The 27453-nt window shown below is 42.6% G+C and overlaps 1 protein-coding gene across 5 annotated transcripts in view; it reads left to right on the top strand.

The window, feature by feature from the left end:
- CTNNA2 (catenin alpha 2) overlaps positions 1-27453 on the top strand; it is a 1818882-nt gene that overhangs the window by 95379 nt on the left and 1696050 nt on the right. The window contains exon 1 of one of the 5 annotated variants that reach the window (XM_075572301.1): positions 3161-3246. The exons of the other annotated variants lie outside the window; for them this stretch is intronic. The gene's annotated coding sequence lies outside the window, so the exon portion shown is untranslated. Of the gene's footprint in view, positions 1-3160; positions 3247-27453 lie in introns of those variants that run through there. 5 annotated transcript variants of the gene reach the window in all.

The following is a 27453-nucleotide window of genomic DNA, read 5'->3' as shown; positions in this document are numbered from 1 at the left end:
TCTTTATCATTCACCCCACTTCTCTCATATTCCCTAGACTCACTCCCTCTCGCCATCCTTCCTACCCCAAACATATAGACCACTCACTCGCCATGCACACTCAAGCCACACTTAACCCCTTCTGACACACCTCTTCTTACACACACCACAGTCAGTCCCTCCTCTTATACACACACACACACCCATCACTCGTCTCTCAATCTCTTACTCAAACCACACACAAATTATCCCCTCCTTCCCCAAACAAAGCCCTCTTCCCTCCCACGTTCCCACACACCTATAATTTCAGCTGCTCTGGAGACGGGGATCCACCTTTCCTTTCTCTACTCTATGCTGAGCTGAGAAAGGAGAGAGAACAAAGGCGGATCGCAGCTTCTCAGTCTACAGATAGCAGGACGTGCACACCGAGCAACTGGCAGAGTCTTTCCCCCATGGGCTGCTGCATCCTTGCAAGAGGGTTCTGGCACCCTGTGGGAGAAACACTGCTTTTGTAAATAAACCACATAGCATTTCCAGTTTTGTCTGTAGTAATCGTGTACAAATAATTCATTCTATGACTTACAGTATTACAAATACAGTTTTCACTATAGGATTTGTTTTTCCTCTATACCGGGAGCCGTTTGCAAGTAAATTGCGAAAGTGATTGTGTTTTTGCAGGTCAAAGATACTATTTTCTTGTAACAATTGCCATAAACTTATAATAAGAAAAGACCCACCATTTTAGACTTGTCACGGTAGCAGTTTACTCTTTTGTTTCCCACTGTTTAAGTCTGAAATGCTGCACAGTTTATTTCCACTTTTCCGTCAGGGATCCCACTGTCCTGTCTAAAAACATTTGAATGAAAATCCAAATGTTCATAAAATCTTGTCAGTGTTACCGTATTATTTTACACATAGGGAAGTAACTAGTTAAAATGTAAAAATAAATGTAGAAGTTTTGTATACCGGAGAAATAGCTTTTCGGTGTAAGGCTGGGATTCACAAAGCCGCTTAGCGAGATGTTGTACCACGATCCAGCGTTAACTGACATTCAAGACAATGACAGTCAACCCCGTATTGGGTGTGCGATGCCCCAAATTGTAGCTCGTAGGGTCTAATTTAAAATGCTTCCAAACAAGTGATCAAACTTCTGGAAAAAAACATGAAGAAATGAAAAAAAAAAAAGAACAATATTATCAATAAAAAAATACTAAAAACCAGAGCATGGTAAGTGTCATAAAAATATACATTAACATTCAAAAAAAATGTATATGAATAGACAGGACAAGTAGGTCATTGAAATAATACCGGTGATGGCAATAACTTTACAGAACGATCATACCTCCAGGACCACCATGGCCTCTGTACTTACAAGGTCTCAGGTCCAGATATAGTACACCTACACCGTACTGGAGGCAATAAGCCACAACATGTGTACTAAAGTGATTACTCGCTAAGGTCTAGATCCACAAAAGGGTGCTAAACTTAAGCTTAGCACCCTTTTTTGGATCTTGGCACAAATGGTGTATCTGTTTAGTGTAGATGAACTGTTCAGTTACCGCTAAGACAGTCGGGGTTAGTATACTGCTGTGTGGGTTTTAGTGTACACTTGACAGTTTTCAGTAGTGTCATTCAGCTTTCAGGATCCCGGCTGTGCTCACATCTACTGTCCCACACTCAAGGCTCAGTGGACCACTTTGTCACCCCGACTGCTAGCAGCTTAGATTTCCGAGGAGCCCACGCAGACTACACTGCTCTTGTTAATTGTGGATCTCTGGATCGATACACAACTGGCTCCCTTATAGGTATCACCCTGCCATGGATCTGCACCAGCCTGGGGTTCCTCTTTGTCTCTGCTGTCGCTGCAAGTAAACAAACTGCCCTGTTGCTAAGCATGCTATAGATTGTGTCTAAAATGAAATGCTTGTTTGTGTCCTAAAGTACTGTAATTACATCTGCTGGTTAAAAGTACTGCCCATTGCCAACACCTACAAAAGAGTATACACTTGTAACACGTGTCTCCCCCCTCCCCAACCTCACTTAGAGACCAGTGTATGGGAGTGGGCGCATTACCACGGTTGTATGGTGCTCTACCTGTTGGTTTGCATGTCTGAGTTGTCTGCATGATGTTAAGGAGACAGGAACTGGACTGGCTCATGTAGGTCTCTGGGTTTGTCATGGTGGTGTCAGCGCCTCCAGCAGTGATGGATCCCACAGAGTGTAGGTGTCAGCCCCCATCGCTATACAATTACATCCCTCCTGCCCAGGAACTGACACCTGAGGCAGAGGTATCTTGAAAGGTACTTTATTGTGGGCATTCTGCAGCATCTCTTCTAGCAGCATTTTACACTCCCCTTGCCCCAGGCTTTCTAGACAGTGCACCTTCTTCACTAGTGCTCTGCTCCAGGTGGTCTTTAGGCTAGCCAGCCTAAAATGAGCAAGTTTACCCCGCCATGGGGAAGGCTCACAGCTCCCACCTTACTCCCTCTCCAGGGCTGAGAGGAAGATCTCGCTCTCCCTCCTCACTCCCTGAGGAGCTCAGAGGAACTGCTCACTAACTTTGGCTACTCCCATAAAAACCTCTGGAAGGGGCGGGCTCATGGACTGCACCCACCTACAAGGGGCTGCACACAGGCCATGAGGCACCACCTACCTTCCTTCACTTTCTGGGGAAGCAGAAGGGGGGTCAATGGCCCATAGATTAACCTACTAATGCCTGGATCTAAACAGGACTTACATAGCAGATACATTATGTGGAGAGAAACAGGTACAGATAGACCTACCCTGTTACACACTAATCTACTAGTTTTTAACATAAAGTGAACTGGGACAGGTACAATGCCATACAGTTGAAGTTAATTGGGCAAACCTAACAACATTATGCCACCTGCTCTACTACTCGAGATACGTGGTTGTAAATTGTAATATATTTTACCACTTGGATTGTCTCACTGGATTGACTTTATTGCACTGGATTGTCACAGTGGCACATGGATGAAGGCAGGCTGACTATGAGCAGTTGTTGGTTGTTGTTTGGTTAGTTACAAGTCAGGAACAATTCCCCTTCAAACCGGACAATGTATCAGTATCTTGCTGAGTGTAGTATTTTCAGCTTGATTTTTTGCCATCAAAGCTTGATCCAGTCCTTGTTTTAAAAATTTTAACATAGTGTATTTCAGTTTCCAATCATCCAGCATGAAAAATGGTAATATGAAGAACAAGGATTGGACTAATCTAATCAGGACATGGAGTTAGTTTGACAATACCGTGAGTGGCTCTTATTCATGTTCAGAGGGATAAAATCTTCTCTCACTGTGTGACCTTAAATAAATGTCAGGATTTGATGTATCACAAATATTATGTCTATATGCATTAGTAAATAATGAAAGTACTGCGATTTCAGTTATCATTAAGGAACATGAGTTGGAAGTGTATAGACATGCAGTGAATAACATTTTAGTGTTTTCCATTTTTAGGGAACGGAAAACAAATCCCTCAAAACATGACTACATGCTTTAACATTTAATTTTGTCATTCCTTTTGTTACATTCACCATTAGTAGCTCAACAATCCCCTGATAACACTCTTTTTGCTGAGACATGCAATTGAAACATCCCTTTATAATGGGTTATGTTTGTACTGTATGCTTTGTAATCCATGACCTATAAGAATTCTCTCTTATGAAATTTAGCTCCCTGAAGATTACCGGTTATAGTGTTAATATGGAACACTAAAGAAAGATAATTTAGACCCACTCAGAGGCATTTGGGTTTCGACTTCCATTTGTCAGCATTATTTTACTTCTGAACATTGCACTTTTTGAATAGATCAACACTGAAGATATTTTGCCATCCTGGTCCAGCACGTGGCTGAAGCATAAAGTGGATGAAGGTTAAAGTAGCTGCATTAGTCCCATAGCAAAACAGATGTTTGAGTATGGGATCCAACAGGCAGAAAGCTAATACACAGTGCTGAGGAAATAAACAGGGGTTTCTGGGAAATTAAATAGAAACCATAGACTGCCCTGACACAATATAAACTTCCACAACTAAAAATTGTTAGTAGATTCAAAAAAATGTATTCAGTTTAATGGGGTTTCACCATTTAATGTCAATGTGACTGTAGAAATCTAACTTATATTTTTATTAGGCCACCAACGGGACCGCCTGCATAAACGTGTTTATATCTATACTAGCAAACACATATAATGAAACGTACAGCCATCACGCCTCTTATTCTAAATCCGTGAGCGTTAACACGTATTATCACAACACAAGTTTTAACACTAGTTACAGTTGCTCTATTCATACAAATGGAGCCGCTGGTAATAGCATTGCATGTTGCAATGCAATTGCATTTAGAATTACCGGGCCTAGATCTGTATAAGGAACTGCCTTGTTTAGTTGGCAGTCTGATGAACTTCTAGATCACATGCTGTTCAGTAATGTTTCATGCAAGAAATGCTACTGTACATTGTCCCATGTTTTTATTTAGCATTTATGAGCACTTTACCTGTGCACTTCCCCTATGTCAGTAAACATAACCAATTGATTGACTATATAAAAAGTGAACATACTGACCTTATGTCAAAGGATGAGAGAACAGAGAATGTGGGGGACATGTATGATGATCACAAGAATGATATTCAGAAAGCTGTATGGCAGTTTAGATATGGCTGATATGTTTGACCTTGGAAAAAGAAGACAAATTATGATCAAAGGTTTTTTTACTCATGCTTTTTTTTATTAACATTACCTGTGTGCAGAAATGAAGTTTACCCCTTTGATGCCCAAATATAAAAAATTTAGATTATGTACAGTAATTGTGTCATGTATTTTGCTAAATTTGACCAGCAGTTTTTGCCAGTTATTTGTTTTCGCACCCCCAAACCAGCTCCAGTCCAGTAGAATATGTTAGAGAATACTGAAGACTCTGTAAACTGTATATTGCGTCTCTTTCTATAGATTACTCCAGCATAACAGTACTCAGAATTCTGGTTTAGCACATAAAAAGAAAGGTTTATTCTGAAGATAAATACTCACATACAAAAATAGTACAAAATAGCGGTGGCGTTCAAATAAGTTATGATATCTTCAAAGATGGCTGCATATTATTCTGTTCCTGAGTAAAATCCTTCTGTTTGATCTTGATATCGTGATGTTAAAACTGGTTCCTCCTCTCTCCTGCTGTTAACCATTCTCTCCCATCTTTCTAGGTGTAATCCCTCTTTATCTCACTAGCTACACACGATTAGTATTTATCCAGATAATAACCCTTAGTCCTTGCCACCACTAACGCTATCACCAAATAAGGTCCTACAGCTACGTACTGCAATACTTCAATGCTGATATTCTCATGAGTAAGGGTCATTTAATTAAACCCTTTGACCAAAACGTTATAAGCCTGCATCCATGTCACGACATGACCACTCTGCAGGTCCTAACACTACCTGTGAAAAACCCTCCATACAGTATGTCAACTTCCTTCCCTCTTCTTCATCTCCCACCCCTTTTCTCCTTTCTTTTCATTACTTGTATCTTTTGTTCGGTCACGATTCTCAAATGAATATAATTTGCCTGTTTCACTTTATATATATTTTTACACTAAAAAAAAACACTAGGATGGGTGTGTAAATAGGGAAGATCTCCCTTCATTGTAAATGTAACCAAGTGCCACAAAGGGAACACTCCCCATAGAGGGCCAACATGTGTCAGACCCATGGCGGCTACGCATACTGGAACAGTATTTTCAGAACAGAGGCAGCTGTTCGTCCGTTTAAGTGCCCTAATGGTTTCAAAATGTTTGTCCCACTATAATGATTATCCTGCTGCTCCTATCATGTGCAGTAAAGCGAAGAAGGGCAATAAAGTGTGTACATTTTTTTTCATCCAATAATATATATACCAGCCTGACACCAACTCCGTTGTTAAAGTTGGAAAAGGGTCTAGTTAATTAATGTGCATAAAATCACCTTGTTTATTTCTTTATTTAGAACATCGAGCAGCTTGAATAATGCAATGTCGACAGCTACAGTATTGCCCTGGGCAAAGTGTAGGTGAGCTTAGATTGCTATGATAAATAAAAAGCCATTTACTTTTATATGTCTTGAAGCCTAAATGTTGAATCTATGGCTGAGCCAACTTCTTTTTTTTAAAGACTGTAATGGGGCATTGAAAGTTATTTTGCTGTAAAAGGTCAGTCCTTTTATATTATAGTACTGAGAATGTGCCTGGAGACTAAAGGGCAGTCACTGCACCAAAATCAACATGTTCCTCCTAACACTGATGACACAGTCAGCAAATCACTATAACCTTCCCAGTGAGACAATGCAGCACACATCTCTATAAACAAACTGCCTTCAATGTAGGAACTACTCTACTGTCTGCCTCTTTGTGAGTGAAGAGGTCTACATTTCCTTCTCATTTCACGTCGTACAGGTAATAACAGAATATTAGTATATTACTCGGGTTAATTATCATAGTGACCTAGCTGGGGTAATACTGAAGGAAAAAACAGCACCAGAATTATGAAAGTAAAAATGGTGTTGCTTTGCGTGTGTCCCCTCTGGTTACTGAAACATTGGGCTAATATCTGCATGTTGGACATAATACATTTTCATTTGTTTTTTGCTACTCCTGTGTTGTTCTGTTATTTAAATCACCTTTTGTGCTATATATATATATATATATATGGAAAAAAGAACAAAAAAGAAACAGGCGCACACCTAGTGCATTACCACAATAAAAATGTATTGGATGAACATAAAATCTAACAAATGGCCACTCACATGGATACAGCAAATAAAAGCAGAAGAAGAAGTCGCCATTTGATGACGAAACGCGTAGGGCGTGGCTAGAGTCCGGCCGCCATTTGCCCACAAACACTGATGCAGGTTGACTGAGAACTCTTGGCTCCCGTGTGCTGCTCTCCCGGTTTGCTACCTTGTACTATTATACATCTGGGGTGCCTGTTTCCCGGAGGGACCGATTTGGTGGAGCACTGAAGGTGAAAGACCCCTCTTCCGGTTCCGGTTCGCGAGGCTGATCCACGTGACGACGCCACTGATTGCGGACGGACGCTGGTGATTGAGCTGCAAGGCACATGAGAGCCTATCTCATACATGCTTTTATTTGCTGTATCCTTGTGAGTGGCCATTTGTTAGATTTTATGTTCATCCAATACATTTTCATTGTGGTAATGCACTAGGTGTGCGCCTGTTTCTTTTTTGTTCTTTTTTCCAGATATCACTAGGGATTGGTGATCCCTTTGAAATGGGCTGCAAGAAACCAAGGACATTTCCACTGGAACAGGACTTTATGTATTGAAGGTTTTTTATTATATATTTTCATCTTTTGACATTTTTTCTATATTTTTTATTAATAAATACATTTTTTATATTTTTTATATTTTTTCCTTTAGGGTTTTTTGTCAGGAGATTGCATTGCCATTTGTATATTTTAAAAGTTTTATCATAGTGTACTAGCCCTATCTAGCTGCCCCTTCAAGCCTATCCAATCAGCTATTGTCTCTCCCACTAGTAATTTATAATTAATATTTATAATTAACTGGTTATTTAGCGGCGCTACTTCATATTGTTTTTTTGTTGATATATATATATATATATATATATATATATTCATATATATATATATATTTTTATATTATAATAGCATGGTCTTTTACGTAGCGCTTTACAGAGACATTTTGCAGGCACATGTCCCTGCCCAGTAGAGCTTACAATCTATGTTTTTGGTGCCTGAAGCACAGGGAGATAAAGTGACTTGCCCAAGGTCACAAGGAGTCGACACTGGAAATTGAACCAGGTTCCCATGCTTTAAACTCAGTGCCAGACAGTGAACCACGCCTTCTCCCCTCATATATAAATAAAATCTAGTGGGTTTTTATTTGCATATACAGTTGCAACCCAGGATTTGGTGCTAAACGCTCACATTCCTTACTTTTTAAAATAATTGTTTGTTTTATTAGATCTGAAAGTTTCAGGTGCTCCCAACCACATTCAGATCCCTTGTGTCTATCACAGACTTTCCAGAATTCTTGGTGAAAATGTTTCAAAGCATTGTGAATTATGCAAAGGGAGATTTATTTTTTCCCCTTCATCTATTTTTCTCTGGCGTCAACGGGGGTTATGTATCAAACTTTCCTAGCTACAATACAAGGGTAAAAAAAAGAATTGGATCAGATTTATACTGTATAAGAAAAACTCTATGTTGCTTTCAGTTTTGTAGCTGGGAAGCATTTCATACATAGCCCCCAGTGTATGTCATCTTGTGATTTGGTGAGTGTCAATAGAAAAGGTTAAGGAGTTACATGTCTCACGTACACAGATGTAACCAACCTTACTTTTCCCGAGGCTGGGGCATGCCATGGGAACCTGACAGCAGCTTTCCCCAGCATATGTGATTAACAAGTTAGTGTTACAGTATAAGTGGAGTACTTCAAGGATCAGTACTGGGGCCCCTACTTTTTAAATTGGTAATGAATGACCTTGAGGTTGGCATAGAGAGCAATGTCTCCATTGTTGTTGATGACACTGAATTGTGTAAGGTAGTAAAAGCGGAACAGGGTGTAATTTCTTTACAGAAGGACTTGGGTAAACTGGAAACCTGGGCAGGTAAATGGCAGATGATGTTTAGTACAGATACATGTAAGGTTATACATTTAGTAAAGCAATAATAAACAAGAGACTTACTGTACAAATTAAATGGGACAGAAATAGGTCTATCCTCAATGAATATCATTTAGGAATGCTTGCAGAGAGCAGACTTGGCAATAGTGCCCAATGTCGGGCAGTAGCTGCAAAGGCAAACAAGAGCTTGCCTTGCTTAAAACGAGGGATGGATGGAAGGCAAGAAAGTATAATTATGCCACTGTATAAAGTGTTTGTAAGACCACACCTTGAATATGGAGTACAGTTTTCGGCACCACACCATAAAAAAGACATTATGGAACTAGAAAAGAGAGCCACCAAAGGGGATGGAAGGTCTCACATCATTATAAGGCTATTTGCATTGAACCCACCCACAAAGAGAAAGATATGCTATGCAATAAAGGGGGTCATTCTATACCCCTCGAAAATGGGTTTGAGTTCAATGGGGATTTTCAACAGAAAAAAGCTTAAACCGCCACTTTGATAGATATAAAATAAGGCCATAAATATTTCCTTTGCATGGCTACACCTCCTGTTATTGTTGTATTTACCTTCACTTCTGCTGGAAAGCTGCTTCAAGTTCAAACTACTCACCATTAATAAAGTACTTTCTCATAGTCCACCATCCTTCAGCTTCAAAACATGAACCTTTGTGTTTCTTTCACACTGCAACATCCTTCCCTCCTGTATCTTACTGATACATTTAAGATAATTTAGTGTCTATTATATCTAAATGTGCTTCCTTTCCCCCAGTTTATACATGTAGGCATAGTAGAATATACTGTACTAGCTATGTATCAAATATTTCCTGGTGCAGAACTGGTGCAATAGTTCTGCAAAAATACAGCAGCATAATTTTCAAGGTAAACTAAAACCCCATTCCACGAATCTGTGATGTTCTTATGTTTTGCTGTTTTATTGGTGTCTTTCATACACCACCTTATGGAGTTCAGTTTTCATAAGACAAGTAAACTCAGTTAAGGGCACTCTGATCCCCTAGTAGATGTATTATGACATATATTAAAACTAATTTATTAACATAATTTTTTATATATATGGGTTTAAAGCATTGATGGGATAATAAATTGGATTGGTTGGTTATCAAACCGAGGGAGATAGGGATTTATTTGCTACCTACACTCCTTGATTAATATTTAGATCCTAACCTACAGGGGTGTTGAGGGATCCATCACTGCGTCATTGTTTTCAACCCATATATTTTTAAAAATGATGTTAATAAATTAGTTTTAATATATGTCATAATACATCTACAGTACTAGGGGATCAGAGTGCCCTTAACTGGGTTTACTTGTCTTATGTAAGTTTATCATATATCCCTGTACCCAGAGGAGCACCTCCCCCAACACACATTCATTTCAAGCTGAGCGGGGGCCACTTTCTTTATATGGAGTTCAGTTTTCTACATCACTAGGCAACTTCTATCAAAGGAAGAACACATCCTCATCATTGGTTAGGTATTGACTTGAAATAGTAACATTATTAATACATAAGGTGTCAATACTGTGTGCTGATATACAGTAGTTCCAATACCAACAATCTTAATTTCAAACCTATGGAACATTTCATAGGGCAGTCACTGATGTATTTATTTGCACTTGTTTGTGTGTTCATTAATATACTGTACAGTAAGTACCTGTACAGTAGCAAAAATATATTATCCTTGGGAAATACATAGGACATTCTGTGTGTAATTCAACACTGGATACATTCGCTGCATAATGCTATTTTAACATATTGTAGTAGCTCTCAAAGATGCAAGGCTTCAAGAAGTACAGGTGCGCCAATGAGTATTCTAAAATGTGAGTTGGAAAATCTGGGGCTATAACCAACAAGACCCAAGTGCATCCTGGGTACATCCTGGATACATGCTGGGTACATGCTGCAAATATTTCAGTGAAAGTTCTGCAGAGACTAATGGCCCATCGGATTAACACAGCATGGGTCCCTGGCAGTCCCATCAAATTGTATCATTCTCTATTTACAGCCAATACAAATATGTTTAATGAACGCCTTTCAGTTTGGTACAATACATTACATTTTAATCTTTCAACATAGGAGTACACCCTGCATATTGTTACAATACTTAGAGAGACCAGTTATTTCAAGTTTTACTCATTTGTAATCAAGCTTTTAAAATGCTTACACCATATGGTCTATACATAGGATCAAGTGGAAGCTTTTCAAGCATATTGGGTAATTATATTTCTGTTTCACTGCTGTGGGAATATGATAATTACTATACAAACATAGAAGAAAACAAAAACAAATTACCTGTAAATTTGAGGATTGACAAACATTTTAATCACCAAAAGCCTACTCACAGATCTATTATAACACAGGCTGTTATACAGATATAGCAAGATTTAGGCGAGGTCCATACAGTCTTCGCCCGCGCGGAGGCGTATGCTTCCGTGACGTCACACGCGTGAAGCGGGTACATTTTTCGGACATAGTAGACGCGCCATCGTGGGGCGTCTAGGTGCGTGTCTGCGACGTCACAGAGCTGTTTCGCCCTCATTTGGCGAACCGCTCGCGTGACTTGCCCATGGCGCCGAGAAATCAGTTTCAACTGATTCCTCGCACAACGCGTGCCCCCTCCTGCAGTCGCCCGCGCGGTCAGCATGGACTCAGCCTTACTGTCTTTGTGGGCGTAAAAAAAAAGAGGGAAATGATACAAGGAGAACAAGTCTAGCGGCCTTGAAGGATTAGCGTGGAGGGGTTCCATGCTTTTGAATTGGAACTCGCAACGTTAATCATTCTTATTAATTGACAATCTGCAGGGAGAGAAATACCAATACACACCTTTCCGATGAGCAGCGCAGCAGTCTGCAGCTGTCTCTGCATCCGTGTCCCTGCTAGCTGATGTAAGTAGAGCTGTACTGTATTTCCCTCCCCTGGATGATGTAGATGTCCTTATAGGGCTCTACATCATAAGGGAGAGATATATGGCCATATTTTGTCATCAATGCAATCAAAGGAGTTGGCAGTGTTGTGTGTCTTGTCAGCCCCCTTGATGATGTAGTTGACCAAATATGGTCATATTGCTCCCCTTCATGATATAGAGGCCCATATAAGGGCATCTAGGGAAAGGAAATACAGTACAGCCCTGCAGAGGGCACAACATAATTAACACTGTGAGTCCCATTCAGAAGCATGGAACCCCATAGAGTTAACCCTCCTGGGTCGCTTACTGTAGCCGCACCGGAGCAGTGAAAATCGCGGCACTGGGGCAGTAAGTCTGGCTACATCTGTATGTGCATGTTAAAATGGATAAAAAAGCCAATGTTTATAATGCATCATTTACTGAGATTTATCGGAGGTGTTGGCTCATTGGATTCTACATTGGACTGCACTTGTAATACTTTGAAATCTGTGACGGATATTTTTTAAGTGAGAAATATTTGCGCTCTAATAGCTGTCATGTTTGTAAACTTTCTACATTTGTGTAAAATCCAAAGAATTGTGTGGTGCTCAGAGCAAAAAAAAACAAACATGGATTAGAAATGCAAAAGTTCCAGTAGAAGTTACCCTTAAGGTATCATACACCTGATATATGAGGTTTTAATAGGCAGGTACAAAAAAATGCTTGCCTGTAAAACCACACACATCAATGCAGTAAAGGTTTAACATATCCAGTGTCCAGAAATAACAGCGTGTGTAATTTGACCATACCTTCCTTCAGCCATCATGAGGTGTGGGAGGGGTGCTGCGTATTCACAGTTGGACTCACTTCATAAGTGCATCATCCTGACATGACCTCATGGCTCCTAGGGTACTGCATGTGCCATCCGTTTGTGTGGGTTGCAAGAAGATAAAAAGGAACAAAACGGAGCCCCTACCAGTGGAACAATCAGAAAAGAAACACAAAGTGCGTTCCCATAAAAATAAAGCTATTTATTGGGTCACATGTAAAAATCGGAGGTATCTCCCCACCTACACGCTTCGCGCCGTAGCGCTTTTATCATTTGTGTAAAACCTTCAGGACCATATTTACTAAGAAGTTCTACTTCATAAAATACCTTCTGTGCTGAAACACACATTATGGCCCCATTCAATGATATGGGCCATATTTACTGTCTGAAGTGTTGTTACTCCATAGGACATCTTTACCCAGCATTGTTTTCTACTAAGCTGTCCTGGAACGGGTCTTGTGGAGTAACATAGCTTAGTAAATATGACCTTTGATATTTAAACTTTGACTCCTGACTGATAAAGATATAATTGCTTGGGTACATTGACAGGCTTAGGCAATCAAACTTTGGGCAATGGTGCTGACTGTTTTACTCAAGCCTCTATAGACTACAATGAAAAGGTGCGCTCCAACGTGGCACGAGTCTAAGTAGACACAAGAGTAAATCAATGGGAATATTATGTGATAAGACGGAGGGAAAATTACATGTAAATTAGACAAAGATATTCTGGCTACTTGGGACGACCCTGGGGCAAGGAGGCTGCCTTTGGCCCCGCACCTTCAGGGGCCCGAGTTCCCTCCTTTATCTCCTGTCAGCGTCGGGATCCAACTTTCACCCAACTAGAGGGGGAAGCTGGAGGAGGGAGTGTGCCCCCCCCTCCAGCTCGCCCCTCTGGTCAGAAGTTGGAACCCGGCGCTGACAGGAGGAGGGAGGGCGGACCGGAAGAGAGGTGTGCGGTGTGTGCATGTACGTGTGCGCGTGCACACTTGCCTTCTCCACAGTGGGCCGCCTCCTACAGCATCGTGTTGCAGTCACGGCATTATGTGATCATGGAAACGTGACATCACATAACGCTGTGACACTGCCGGAGAAGGGCTGCTTGTCTAGGTAAATTCAGCTTTTTTTTTATGGGGCGCGAGGGGGGAGGGGAGGACCCGCGGCCAACATGCCACCATGGGTCCCGCATAGCTGTAGGCCAGCCTGAAGCTCCACCCTTAAATGATCTGCATTTGGTTTTCCAGCAGTCGTAGAAGGTTTGGCTGCTCTTTACCGTATGGGAGAAGGGGGAAGGGGGGAGCACAGAGAGCGATTATGTGATGGAAGTTAGGGATAAAGGGGACAGAGAGAGAGTGAAGGCAGCACAGGTGAATTAGAAGAAGAAGAGGTCTTAGGCTAGGTCCATAGTGGCCGTGCGCTCGCTACCGTACGCGTGACGTCAACCACGTTGTAGTTGTAGCTGCAGCGTCTTTCTGGCCAGGGTAGATGCGGCAGGGAGGCATGTCAGAGGGGGCGTGACATTGGGCAAACCGCTCACGTGACCCGGACGTCACACGAGAAAATAGTTTTTTTTGTTTCCTCGCGCATCGCGAGCGCCGGTGCCTCTGGTCATGCGCGCACTAAAGACAGCCTCATAGAGGCACGTCAATGTGATCGTGTGCATTCCTGCACGCGGTCGCTATCACCATGGCCGCAGAGAGCAATACATAAAAAGGAACAAGGAGAAAAAGAATAAGGGACAGGGAGAAACAGATTGAAGGGCATACATGTGTAGAAGGAAGGAAATGGTAATTGGGAAAAGAAAATATACAGATGTAGCAAGATTTACCTTTTACGGTGCCGTACAAAACCAAGTATAAATCCCAGATATTTATATGTAATTCGCTGAGCCCTTACAGTGCACCACCTGCTGGACACAAATACTGAATTGCTATTACATATATAGCCCCACAAATAATGATGCCGGCTGATCATAGCCGACCCTCGGTTGTCCCATTGACAACAAAGTGCCTCACGACTGTAATCTCTCACCCTCCCTCCCCCCCCGGTGTGGTCACAGGGACAGTAAGTCTTGCTACATCTGTAGGTCTTGACTTCCCGGGCTTAAAACCAGCATAAACAGTATTCAAAGTACGGGGCAATGTTCAAACTTAAGCTTACACCACTTTTGTTTTATAGAATGTCCAGTTTTAACTGTACTAGAAAAAAATGTGTGATGCTAGAAAACAAAGGCCAATTATTTGTATAAACATAAGAATAGTTGATTGAAAGTTCCTTAGTTGTAACACCCCTGAATGATGTATAAATGATTTACCATAAACACGTGGTATGAATAACTTCTCCACCATAGTTTTAACTGTTACGTCCTTTGCTGTGGTACATTTTCAATATACCTTAAGAATTGTGCCCGCCTACATTCAATCACATTACACTATTTTCACAGCAAGCAACATTTATGTTAAGCCATAGCAATACCTTTTTTAAATAAATTATTCAATTACTTATCACAGCAGTGTACCCAAAATCTACATTTAAAAAAATGGACTCACAGAGGAATTCCATGCCTTCTCATTCTGTAATATGCATTACTTCTCCATCATTAATTATATGTGTGGGTCATGTCCCTTAAGAGTTATTATTACTCCATATGGATGGTTCTAATCTTGAATTAAAAGTGCTATTTAGGGGAACAAAAAAATTCTCAAGTGTCTCTGATACCACAGTACTATCTAAATTGTACATTGTGCAATGCTCAAACATCAGTGTATAGTGAAACTGAAAATTGTTCAAATGCTTGATCACCCCTTCACTTTGTAGCTAATAAAAGAATACAATAGGACTGAAAGTAATGCAGACATCTGAAAAGGAGAGATGAAAGACAGCATGCCTGCTGTAAGGCACCGAGGATGGTGAGCTTCACGACAGGGAGCGGATCACGATAGCTGTAGAAGGCAACACTGGACAGTTCTCCCTACCTACCAATTAGATTGTAAGCTCCTGGGGCAAGGGACTCCTCTTCCTTCATGTTATGTTTATGTCTAAAGCACTTATTCCCATGATCTGTTATTTATATTATCTGTTATTGATATGATTACCACGTGTATTACTACTGTGAAGCGCTATGTACACTAATGGCGCGATATAAATAAAGACATACAATACAATACAGAGCCTGAAACGAGGCTGTAGAGAAAGGCTGTGCATCACAGAGTCAGTGAAGGGCAGGTGTTGTGCACGAATGACTAGTGTCGATGTTAGCAAACTCACAAATACGGGTTCGCTTGATAATGAGACGTGTATTGCCTGCTCGTACAGCACAGAGTATGATCATACACCAAAGTTGTCCATTAGACACTCTGCCAGGGGAGTGTCCAAGCAGGCTTTACATACATTTTAGGTTCCTTTGTTTAACACAGGTTACTAGGCAGAATATAATGACATCGCATCACAGCATTCCCTGTACACGAGGGGATAACCCTCTTCTAAACCAATCATGTTACAGGTCTTCTTATCTATCTCAGACTGACTCCAAAGATCAATACATCTAACCTATACTTGTTCTTTTAGCTGACCAAAACACTTGAGTGTTTGAGCAACAAGGCACAGTCCATATCCCCCTCTCTAGCAGGGGTGAGCAAACTTTTTATGCCGAGCCCCCCTTTTCATCCATACAATTCACATGAAAAAAAAAAAAAACCTTTATTAAACGGTATACAATATAAATCCAAATATGTCTAAATACTTACATATTTCAACAGCTCGCGCTTTTCAAAATTAGGCTGCGTCCACGATAGCGCTGAGAGCGGTGACATCACCAACTCTCCAAGCATGAGCACAGGGTGTCCTGCATAATTTTGCAAGCGTGGTTCGGGGCTATTTGTGTGTGTTTGTGTGTGGCTGTGTGTGCGTTGACTGCTGCTGAGCGCACTTCAAAGTCAATTTTGTTTGTCTCCCCAAGCGCCAAGCTTGGGAGAGCGTACGTGCACAAAGGCAATACTTTTCATCCACCTCTTTGCTACCTCCCTTCCCTCTCCCCCCCCTTTTTTTTTCTTCCTTCCCCTCCCTGATCTTTGTCTTGCTATCCCCAGTGTCGTCCACACTTCTACCTACAGTATTATTTATTTTTTTCCGTTTTCAATGTTGTGTTTTCACTTTTTTTTATTATTTCTGTACATTCATAGTATGATTGATATAGAGGCAGCGACCCTTTCACTTGCAGAGGATCGCAGCGAAGCAGGTTGCCAGCGGAGGAGAGCAGGACCACAGCGCTATTGCAGGGCAGACACCGGGAGGGGCGTTTGACTTCACCGTGCTCGGGCGTGCTCCTCCCCGTACCTCTGAAGCCCCTGCGCGAGCGCTCACACACACACCATCACGTGGCCGTCACCTGCACTATCCTGTTCAGCCACCCGCACACATCTTCGGCTGCCCGCCCGTGCACATTTTCTTGGCCGCCCCCCGCGCACAGCTTTTTCATCCTCCCGCGCACAGCGTCTGCCGGCCCGTGCACCTAGTTTTCGCTGCACGCCGCCTGCGCCCCCTGCGCCCCCCTAATCATGCGCCTCATTGCCCCCCCCAGTTTGCGCACCACTGCATTGAAACACACACTCTCTCTCTCAATCAATCCACACCCACACACACACACACAATCCCCACACACACACTTAATCCCCCCCACACACTCAATCCCTACATACACGCACACTTAATCCCCCCCCCCCACACACACACACACTCAATCCCCACACACACACACACTCAAATCCCCCCCCTACACACACACACACACACACACACACACACACACACACACACACACACACACACACACACACACACACACACACACACATACACACACACACACACACACCACACACACTCAAATCCCCACACACACACACTCAGTCCCCCCCCACACACACACAAATCACCACACACACACACACACTCAAATCACCACACACACACAATCAGTCACACAATTTCACCTGGGGGGCGACATGTTCCGATCCCCCAACCCCCCATGCTGCTGAAAACTGGTGCGGGAAGCAGACAGGAAGAGAAGGAGGGGCTGTCTGTGTGCAGAGAGAAGCCCCGCCCCCTCTGCAAGACACAGACACATAGAAGCAGCAGCACTGAGCTTCTGGCCGCCCGTGCACAGCTCTTCCCGCCCCCAGGTTTCCCTACAAGTAGCCCGCGCCCCCCTACATAATCTTGCGCCCCCCCAAGGGGGCGCGCCCCCCAGTTTGCGCACCGCTGCTCTAGAGCAAAGTTCATTCTTGCATCAACACGCATACTGACATATAACACACCCAAAGACAAGATGGATTCCGCACACTGCTAAAAATGTCCTCTCCATAGACTCCCCCAGTCCTTTTCAGTAATACCAACAGTATATTCATTTCAGCAATATTACTTCGTCACTAGCAAACGCAGTACAATGGATGAGGCAGAAGAGAGGGTCAGGCAGGCTAAAGGTATAAACAGGCCATGGTTAAGGCAGGCAGAAAACAGAGTAATCAGGCAGGCTCAGGTCAGGGCAGGAGAGATCAAGAGTGTAGGCAGGCGCAAGCAGATCAGACAGCAAGGTTAGATACCTTACAAAGGGCTGAGTTGCAACAGGTGTAAGCCAGTAGAGCTCAACAGTAGGCGGCAGAGGTGGAGCTATCCAGCAGTTGGTTTATCTTACTGCTAATGCTGCAGCTCTGAGCAGCAGAAGTCTGTCTATAATCATATTTAGCTCTTAATATATTAACTCTCTGTTGGATATTATTGTCGAAGAAATAGTTTATATGGTAGCTCTCTTTAATTGTTTGATTAACCTTGTATACAAAGGACCTAAACCTACAAGGCCCTTCAAAAAGAGAAAAGGAACGGGTCAGAAAATAATGATACTAGAATCAGGGACACCTATTTGTCTAATAATTGTGCAAATTAATGTGTTGTCAAAACTGTTTCAGAACCAAAATTGGAGATCATTAATAAACCTGAATTTATAAATATTGTTGGAGTTTGGATCTTTGTCTCTTCAGATATTATCGCTGTTTATATAGTAGCCAGAATGTACAGGATATAGTTTTTATCTAACAAATATTTTGCCAGGAAAAATATGTTGACATCCCTTTTTTCCAGAATGTTTACAAAACAAATCTAAATGTAATAAATAAACGTACGATTATATCCAAGAAAGTACTCGTTTTTATGACAATTGTACCAAATCTCTGATTTTAGCAATCTACAGTATTGCCGTTTCGATTAAAATAATAAATATTTGAAATGGCAATATTTACCTTACCCTTCAATGGTAAAAAAAAATCCTAAACCTAATATAATTAGGCAAGCAGTCAAATGTAGCCTGATAAATGTGTCAAAATATGTCAATATTTTTACATAACTTTGCTCTTCATCATAGATAAAAATACCAAATGCCCAGATTCACTAAGCCTGTTTAGTCTCTTTAAGGCTAGGGTAACATCATTTAATGGGCCTTCATCATTAAACTATATTTACTAAAGATTAACACACATTCCCAGCTAGCTCAAATTCCTACACCCACCACATCATGAATATATATTTATGTCAAAAAAGATTGCTACTGAGCGTGGCAAATGTATAAAACAAAAGACAGGGGTGCCCAATGCTACATCCAATTGACAAAACATATATGGTAATAAGTATAAAATTTAAATACTTATTATCATTATTATTATTATTGAAGTATATATTTACTAAAGCCAAATAACATGGAGTTAACTATGATATACAGTACTTCAAGTTATAACAGTAGCGTTACAGTAAGTTTAATGGCTGATGGTGTTTATGAGGCGAGATACTCGAGCCCAACAGAGTCCTATTTATATACCTCCAAATAGAAATAGAATCTATTCTCCATGTGGGGAGATACAGTATCTGGGAAATATGCTAATTTGTATGTGTAAAATATATTTAAATGGCTGAAGAGTCACTGTGAATATGTGTGTTGACTTTGTGTGTATATTGCACAGCTTGTATCTGTGAGAGGTTTTGGAAGCCGGCACATGGGAGGACTCAGAGTAAAACCCAATGGCAGAAGGGGATGGATTACTGTTTCTCTTCTCTTGCTGTTCATTTGTTTTGTTTTTTGTCTGCATTGCAAAAAAGAAACATGCAAACCTGCCCAGTTGATATATGTATACTGATTTCCTTACTGATAAAGGCCATCGTTCACTAATCAGAGCAAATAATGTCACATTGCCTGAGACAAGAGCAGACATTATTTACCCTGAGTTAACTCTTTATTCACTAAAGTAATTGTATGAAAAAATGACGGCTGTAATTGAGCTTATAAGCATGGAGTTAACATAATGTTGTGTCAGGATAATGCCTTGTTATTTACAATAACATTATTTTTGAAACCAGCAGTCCAGCTGCACTTTTTGTTTTACCCTCCTCCCCTTTTTTGTACAGGATCGGGACTGGGGGGTTGGCGGGAGTGATCTGCCCTGTTTTAAGCTCTGGGTGCCCTCTGGTTCCTGAGATACTTATTAGTGAGGGTAGCAGCATTTCAGAGCCCTCTTGGGGAAACTAAATGGCGCTACCTTCACCGGTAAGGCCTGGGACATAGTACGGTGAGCCTTGCTGAGCCATGCTGAGCCGCGCTGAGCAGATGCACTTACCCCCTGCATCTGTCATCAGCATGGCTTTAGCAGCCGCTTCCACATGCGTGCGGAGGCTCAGGTATTTTGGAGAGACAGGCAAATTTAAAATTTGCCACTCAGGGAAGCGGAGGAGCGGTCACGTGACCGCTCACATCCAATGGGAGCGAGGGACTAGCCCCGCCTCCTGCCCCGCCTCCGATCCGCCTACCGACACGCCTCCGGCCTGCCTCCGCCCCGCCTACGCACCGCCCCCAAAGCGCGCTCACTGCCTCGCCTGCCAGGACACAAAAAAGCTCCAGTTTGAGCAGGCGAGGCAGAGCAGGAGCGCTGACCAGCGCGGCCCGAGGCACCATGCCCGAGGCCTAAGTATCTCTGGTGACAAAGAGGCAGGATTGCTGCTTTTTTAAGTATTTTTGTTACTATCACCTGCATCAGTGTTTCTAAACCAGTGTGCCGGAGAACTCTCATGTGCCGCAATCCTCTGCCAAGGGTGCTGCGGACCAAGGAAAAAAAGCTCTGCTGGCTGCTTAGTGGGCCATTCTCACGCTGTCTGGAGACATAAAAGCTACAACCGGCCTCTAATCTCTCAGCCCGTAACAGTGGAGGGAGCAGCCTCTTCATCTCCAGACAGGACAGGACGCTCCCGCTTACCAGCTGACATGTGTTTGAGGTTTTTCTGAAGAAAAGAGAAAAGTGGGCATTGTGTGGTTGAGGAAAGTGTGATGGCTTTGTATTTGTTTGGGATGTGAGGGCTTTGTATTTGGTTGGGGTGTGAGGGCTTTGTGTTTGTTTGGGGTGTGATGGCTTTGTATTTGTTTGGGGTGTGAGGGCTTTGTATTATGTTGGGGTGTGAGGGCTTTGTATTATGTTGGGTTGTGAGGGCTTTATGTTTGGTGGGGTGTGAGGGCTTTGTGTTTGGGTGGGGTGTGAGGGCTTGGTATTTGGTTGGGGTGTGAGGGCTTTGTGTTTGGGTGGGGTGTGAGGGCTCTGTGTTTGGGTGGGGTGTGAGGGCTTTGTGTTTTGGGAGTGTGAGGGCTTTGTGTTTGGGTGGGGTGTGAGGGCTTTGTGTTTGGGTGGGGTGTGAGGGCTTTGTGTTTGTGGGAGTTTGGGGGCTTTTTGTTTGGGGGAGGTGTGAGGGCTTTCTGTGTGGGGGGGGTGTGAGGGCTTTGTGTATGGCGGGGAGTGAGAGCTTTGTGTGGCAAGGAGTGTTCAGTGGTTTTGTGTGAAAGTTTTGTGTGTGGTGGGGGGTGTGAGGGCTTTTTGTGGGAACGATGAGGGAGACTAGTGGAGGTGGAGGAAGGTATGTGGTGTAAATAAGAGAAGTGGGGTCTGAATGTGTTTTTCACGATCAGGAAAGGGTGAGTGTGCTGTGTAAGAAGTAAGGATAAATGTGTTGAGAAAAAGGGTGAGTATGAGTGAGGGGGAATGAGGGTGTGTATGAAGAGTGTTGGTGAATGTGGTGGGTGTGCATGTGAAAAGGAGGGTGACTATGTTATGTGTAAGCAAGGAGGGTATGAATGAGGTCCCGAGATTTTAAAAATCCTTCAAATGGGTGCTCCTGCTCAAAAAATGTTGTGGATCACTCATCTAAATATTGAAATAGGGCTTTCCTCTACAGGAAAAGCCTGTTTCAGGAATATGGATGGGAGTAACGCCAACATGTTAAACAACATCACAGTGGTATTTGAAGATACATCATTATTTAAGTAATAATCCCCGAAGAACAGGGCATTACTGGCCAATAATGCCCTGACTGGAAGAGTTGAAGGCCCGAGGCAAAGCCGAGGGACTTTAATTCAGCCAGAACATGTTTAGCCAGTAATGCCCTGTTCTGAGGGGATTATTACTATTATAGGCTAAATGTAGGCTTTTTTCATAAAATAATAAAAGTTCAGTCCGCGCTCTGGCTCTTTAAACCTGGAATGTTGATCCCTCTCTGTTCTTTTGCTGCTCTCGTGTTTTGAGGTGTCTCCCCCACCTCCAAATGTGGATTCCACCGGAAGACTCTGACGGCGATCCCAATGTTAGCAAAAGAGAAAAAAACACAAAAGCGCACCAAGATGAGAGATGTAATATATATTACCTTAAATATAAATAGTAATAACTTACATATACAAATTCTTTAATGATCCCCGATTCTGACGTTGATCACAGGAGTAGGGCATCACATAGGGAATATATGGGCAGTCTCAGTCCTGGGAGATCAGTCCCGCGCGCTGGGGCTGTCTCCGTTGTGTCTCCTATCCTCCACGTGTAATAGCGTGGTGGGGAGTGTAGCGCGCATGCGCAGGAACCGGAGCCCTCTATAGGTGTCCTAAGGATGCCTGTCCGTTTCTGATAATGTAGAAATGATCGGGAATGGGCAAAGACGATACACTTGAATGTGTACTGGTGGTAGATAATGAAACCGCCAGCCACAATAGTCGCGACGCGTTTCGTTTACCAAAGTAAACTTCTTCAGGCTTGGGACTCCATCCATTCGCCTCTATTGGGAGCCCCCCAAAAAACTACAAGGAAAAGACAGGATTCAGGAGAGGACATAGGGGAATTAGAACAAGGGGCAGAGAAACAACACTCCCCTCTCAAACTTACCCAGATGACTCAACATTGAGATCTAAGGGTATCTAAGGGTATCTTTAACTTATCTAATTCCCGTATAGACCATACATTAATGAATGTTTTAGGTAAAGGTCTTTCGTTTGCCCCTACACGTAGAGTTAACAATTTCGATCTTTATATAGATCTGCAAAAATGTAATCGCAAATTAACTCTGAGTAGACATTTTATTTCGGATCAAAGGGGTCCCCAACTTACCCCTGATACCATTAATCCTATTGTACATGCATTGTCCACAAGTGAACAGACCCAACTAGTGGACTTGATGTCACTAATGGATGAGGGCATTACCAATACCAAAGATAATATATCTATACAACATTCACTATTCAAACCTAATTCTGTTTTCCATCCTTATCACTCTAGGGGACACCACATTGATATATTCAATAAATTGGTTGAAAGGGAATTTCAAATTTTGGGACAAGGGAAAGAATTTCTGATGAATAAGAACTCAAACCTAACTGCACAGGAAAGACATGCGCTAAAAACGCTACAACTAAATCCTAATATAGTCATACGTGAAGCAGATAAGGGTGGAGGTATCATACTTCAAGACAGAGTAGATTATTGCAAAGAAGCTGTCAGATTATTGTCTGATCCATTGTCTTATTGCAAATTACCCAAAGACCCTACAGCTGCATTCAAACTAGACCTAAATGTACATTTGGAATCCGCCCTAACATCTGGCGTTCTCACCAAAAAAGAGTTTGAATTTTTATGCTGCACGGCTCCCACCATCCCTATTATGTACCATTTGCCCAAGATTCAAAAATCACTCACTAATCCACCTGGGCGACCCATTATTTCGGGCATTAATTCTCTTACTGTCAATCTTTCTTCCTATGTAGATTCTTTTCTTCAACCTTTAGTACCACTATTACCATCACATTTACTTGACACTACTTCTCTCCTCACTCTTCTTGCAGATTTCACATGGAAATCTTCTTATCATTTAGCCACTCTTGATGTTCAATCACTTTACCCTTCTATCCCACACGAAGGGGGTTTAGATGCTATTCATCACTTTTTGTCACTACACGGCACTTTACCTTTTCTCCAACGTAGATTTATTCACAGCTCAATCGAATTTATATTGAAACACAATTATTTTCTTTTTGAACACGAGTTTTATTTACAACTGTGTGGCACTGCTATGGGGACATGTTTTGCACCATCTTTTGCAAATTTGTACATGGGATGGTGGGAATCGTCCAATATATGGGGCATTGATGTATCTGCACCACAGTTGATCATGTGGCGCAGATACATCGATGATGTGATTGTTATCTGGGACGGTGATGACACTTCGTTTGATAGCTTCGTTGCGATGTTGAATGATAACCAGTTCAATCTCATTTTTACCAGTGAAATAAGTCAAAGTAAGATTATCTTCTTGGACTTAGAAATTTATATTATCAACAACGAGCTGCATACTAAAACACATTTTAAAAATACTAATGTAAACTCCTTTCTACACCCAGAGAGCGGACATGAAAGGAGATGCATCAATAACATTCCATTCAGCCAGTTTTTACGCATTAGGCGTAACTGTGCTGACATAGAAACGTTCAAGGTACAATCTCAAATACTCTTTGAACGTTTCTCCCAAAAGGGCTATGATGTTACTCTTATAGATAGAGCCTTTAAAAGAGCACTAAACATTAATAGAAAGAAACTGATTCAACCAAAGAATAGTAAATATAATGGTAAATATAATGGTAAACAAAAATATGTTTCCACTGGGACTACATCAATCCAACCATTGGAGGATTCAGTGACTAATGGTTCTCTTATCACATTGCCCAATCTAGGATTAAGCGAAACAGACCTCAATGACAATGAAAGAAAAAATGAGAAACAAACACCGTATTTTATAACAAAATTTAATAGTTCACATAGAAAGATCAAACACATTTTGAACAAATACCGGTATATTTTGCAGATGGATCCCATCTTGGTAAAAATCTTACCAAAAAGACCACCCATTGTGTTCACGAGATCTAACAATTTAAAAACCATCTTGGCCCCAAGTCTCCTTAAAGGTAGTGATTCCATCAAAAAGAAAGATCTTAGGGAGATGTTGGGCATTAAAGGTAACCACAGATGCAATAGGTGTAAAATCTGTCTAAGAATGCTTACACAAGATTACTTTGAATCCAAAGTGACAGATATCAGATATGAAATTAATAACTACATCGATTGCTTAACCACATATGTTATTTACATCCTGCAATGTGGATGCGGATTACAGTATGTGGGCCGTACTAAACGTCAGCTCAAAATAAGAATGATGGAGCACCTCAGAAATATTACCAATATCCCCAAACTACTGGCCTCTAACAAACCACTAACACACTTATTGTCGCATTTTAAGGATGTCCATCAATGTAGTACTATAGGGGTTAAGTATATAGGCATTGAACATGTAACAACTAATGTACGGGCTGGTAACATAGATCTACAGATTGCAAAAAGGGAGCAATTCTGGATTTTTACCCTCCAATCTAAGTACCCGGGGGGTTTGAATGACTATGTGGAATTAACCCCTTTTTTGAGGTGAACACATGTATACTGTACCTTGAAACAATCATTGGTCTAATATAAGGTTCTGTTTCCCTTAGACATTTTAGTTGATTTTTTATCTGCCTTTTTCTTATTTCTCGCTACTTGTTCTTTCACCTTAGTGGTTTTTTATCCCCCCTAGCAACTTCCCCCTTCCCCGCCCCTTTCCCCCCCCCTTTCCCCCCCTTCCCCCCCCCCCCCCGTTTTCCTTCCCCCTTCTTCTTTTTTTTTCCCTTTCCCCCTTTTTTGTCTCTTCCTTCCCCCCCCTCTCCCCCTCCCTTTCCCCCCCCCCTCCTCTCCCCTCTCCCCTCCTTCTTTTTCCCTTTCCATTTTCCATGTTTTAAATGTTATTAATATATCTTATATGTTATTAATGTTGTTATTTAGAATGCACATGCACTTTTCCATTTATGCTGTTTTTATATTATGTATACTCTATTACACTTGATTATATGGGACACCTGTTTTTTGGCTCCCCTTTAAGGTTTGTTTACCTCTCTATACACATATATATATATATATTGATTAATCTATCTAGTGTAATTCAACATGGAGGATATACATGTAACGGGTATTCCACCCCACCCAATCGCATATATATAGTGTGGGTGAGTAGAACATGCGGTGTTACCGGTGTGGTGCGTATACCTGCAGGCTCACAGGAAGTCTGAGCCTCCGCTAGTGAGAGCCTGGGGTGAATCCTCTGGAACGAATCTTCTTTCAGCGCCTCCACCTGTGTAGGATTCTATGGAAGTGTAGAATGACCCTACATAGGAACCCAATCAGAAACCACACACACAGTGATTATATAACTAAGGACTTTACTAACGAATAATAATGATAACCTGTGTCCCTCTCTCGGTGAGACACTAACAGTGACGTCTCGCAGGACGATTCCCAAACACTAGGTGATTCCACCCAGTGTCCCAAGAACCCCACCCAATGTCCCGTACTCCTACAGAGATAGTCAATGGGTGACTGCGCAGTCACTAAGAACCTCTAGGCCTGTTGGTGCACATGTGATGGTATAATACCTGCCGAGCACTCCGGCGCTCGGGTCAGCAACAAACTTCTCAAAGGGTCAGACGTGTGATGAGTCCGTCTGATCCTCCAACCGAACTCCTTGCACGTGCGGACCACTAGGGCGGTCCCACTCTGGAATCGTCTCTGGACCGCTTCCACAGGAACAGCAGCAGCCGCTGTGTCCCTATCTATATAAATGGTACTAACGTGACAGGAACCCTAACCTAGGGCCTGTCCCTGTAGTACAGCAACCTGTAGTGGCTTGGGGAACTCCTAGGGCCTGCAGGGGGTAATGACCTGTCCCACTCCCCCAACTACCCAAGTCCCTTCGGTAAGTGATCTGGAATGGACTAGAGTACTCTTCCATGCAGTACTTGGGCGTCTACCTACTGTTGGCTAGCCTAGTGCAGATCCTCTCCAGAATTCCTGACCTCGTTAACAGGCTATCCCTTCAGGCATCCTACCCCTAGCGCTACCTCAAGGTGACTAGAACAGCTATAGCCCTTCTCCAGACCCACTACTCTCTGACTAGTCCCAGCGCCTACCGCAGCAAGCTGTAACTCACTGGAGGCTGCAGCCAACGTGCTGCGCAACAAGGTGCCTGCCTATCAGACCTCACAGCACTGCTCGCTGTGACCCTGACAATGCAGCACTCTAACAACACTAAGGGCAGCGTCCCTATCTTGGGCCTCCCTCAGTACTTAACCCACTACGCTAGCGGGGGGTTGGGGCCTACCTGGGGTGTGGGTACCTATGGGGTGCAGGAGCTGCTCTCACTCCCCGCACCCTTCTTCCCTCACAGCTCCCTAGCTCCAACTCTCTATCACCTTCTGAACAGTTACCGACCCAACTAGTGGGGAGTTGGGGTCTACCTGGAGTGTAGGTACCTATATGGGGCAGAAGCTGCACTCGCTCCCTACACCCTACTTCCCTAACAGCTCCCTGACTCCAACTCTCTAACTGCAGACTTCCTTCTCTCAGCTCCCACTAATGTAAGTGGCAGGGTCCCTAACCTGAGGGCTGCCCCTGGCAACACTCACCTTACTGGGGAGCTGAGCTATCCTGGACCAAAGGGGGTGCTGGCCTAATACAGGGGAGTCCCTCTCTCCTGTACCCTACCTCCTTCCCTCACAGGGTCCCTCCGCTGACTGACTAGCGTGGTGCAAGCCCGCGAAATGTATCCTTTCCTCCAGGGCAGTCCTGCAGCCTTATTGGCTCCTATGAGGCACCTGGTGCCTCCCTCGCTATGCTC

This window comes from Ascaphus truei, chromosome 1 (assembly GCF_040206685.1).
Source record: "Ascaphus truei isolate aAscTru1 chromosome 1, aAscTru1.hap1, whole genome shotgun sequence".
Classification (NCBI taxonomy): Eukaryota; Metazoa; Chordata; class Amphibia; order Anura; family Ascaphidae; genus Ascaphus; species Ascaphus truei.
Note: the sequence above shows the minus strand (reverse complement) of the source record. Positions and strands in the feature narration are given on the sequence as shown.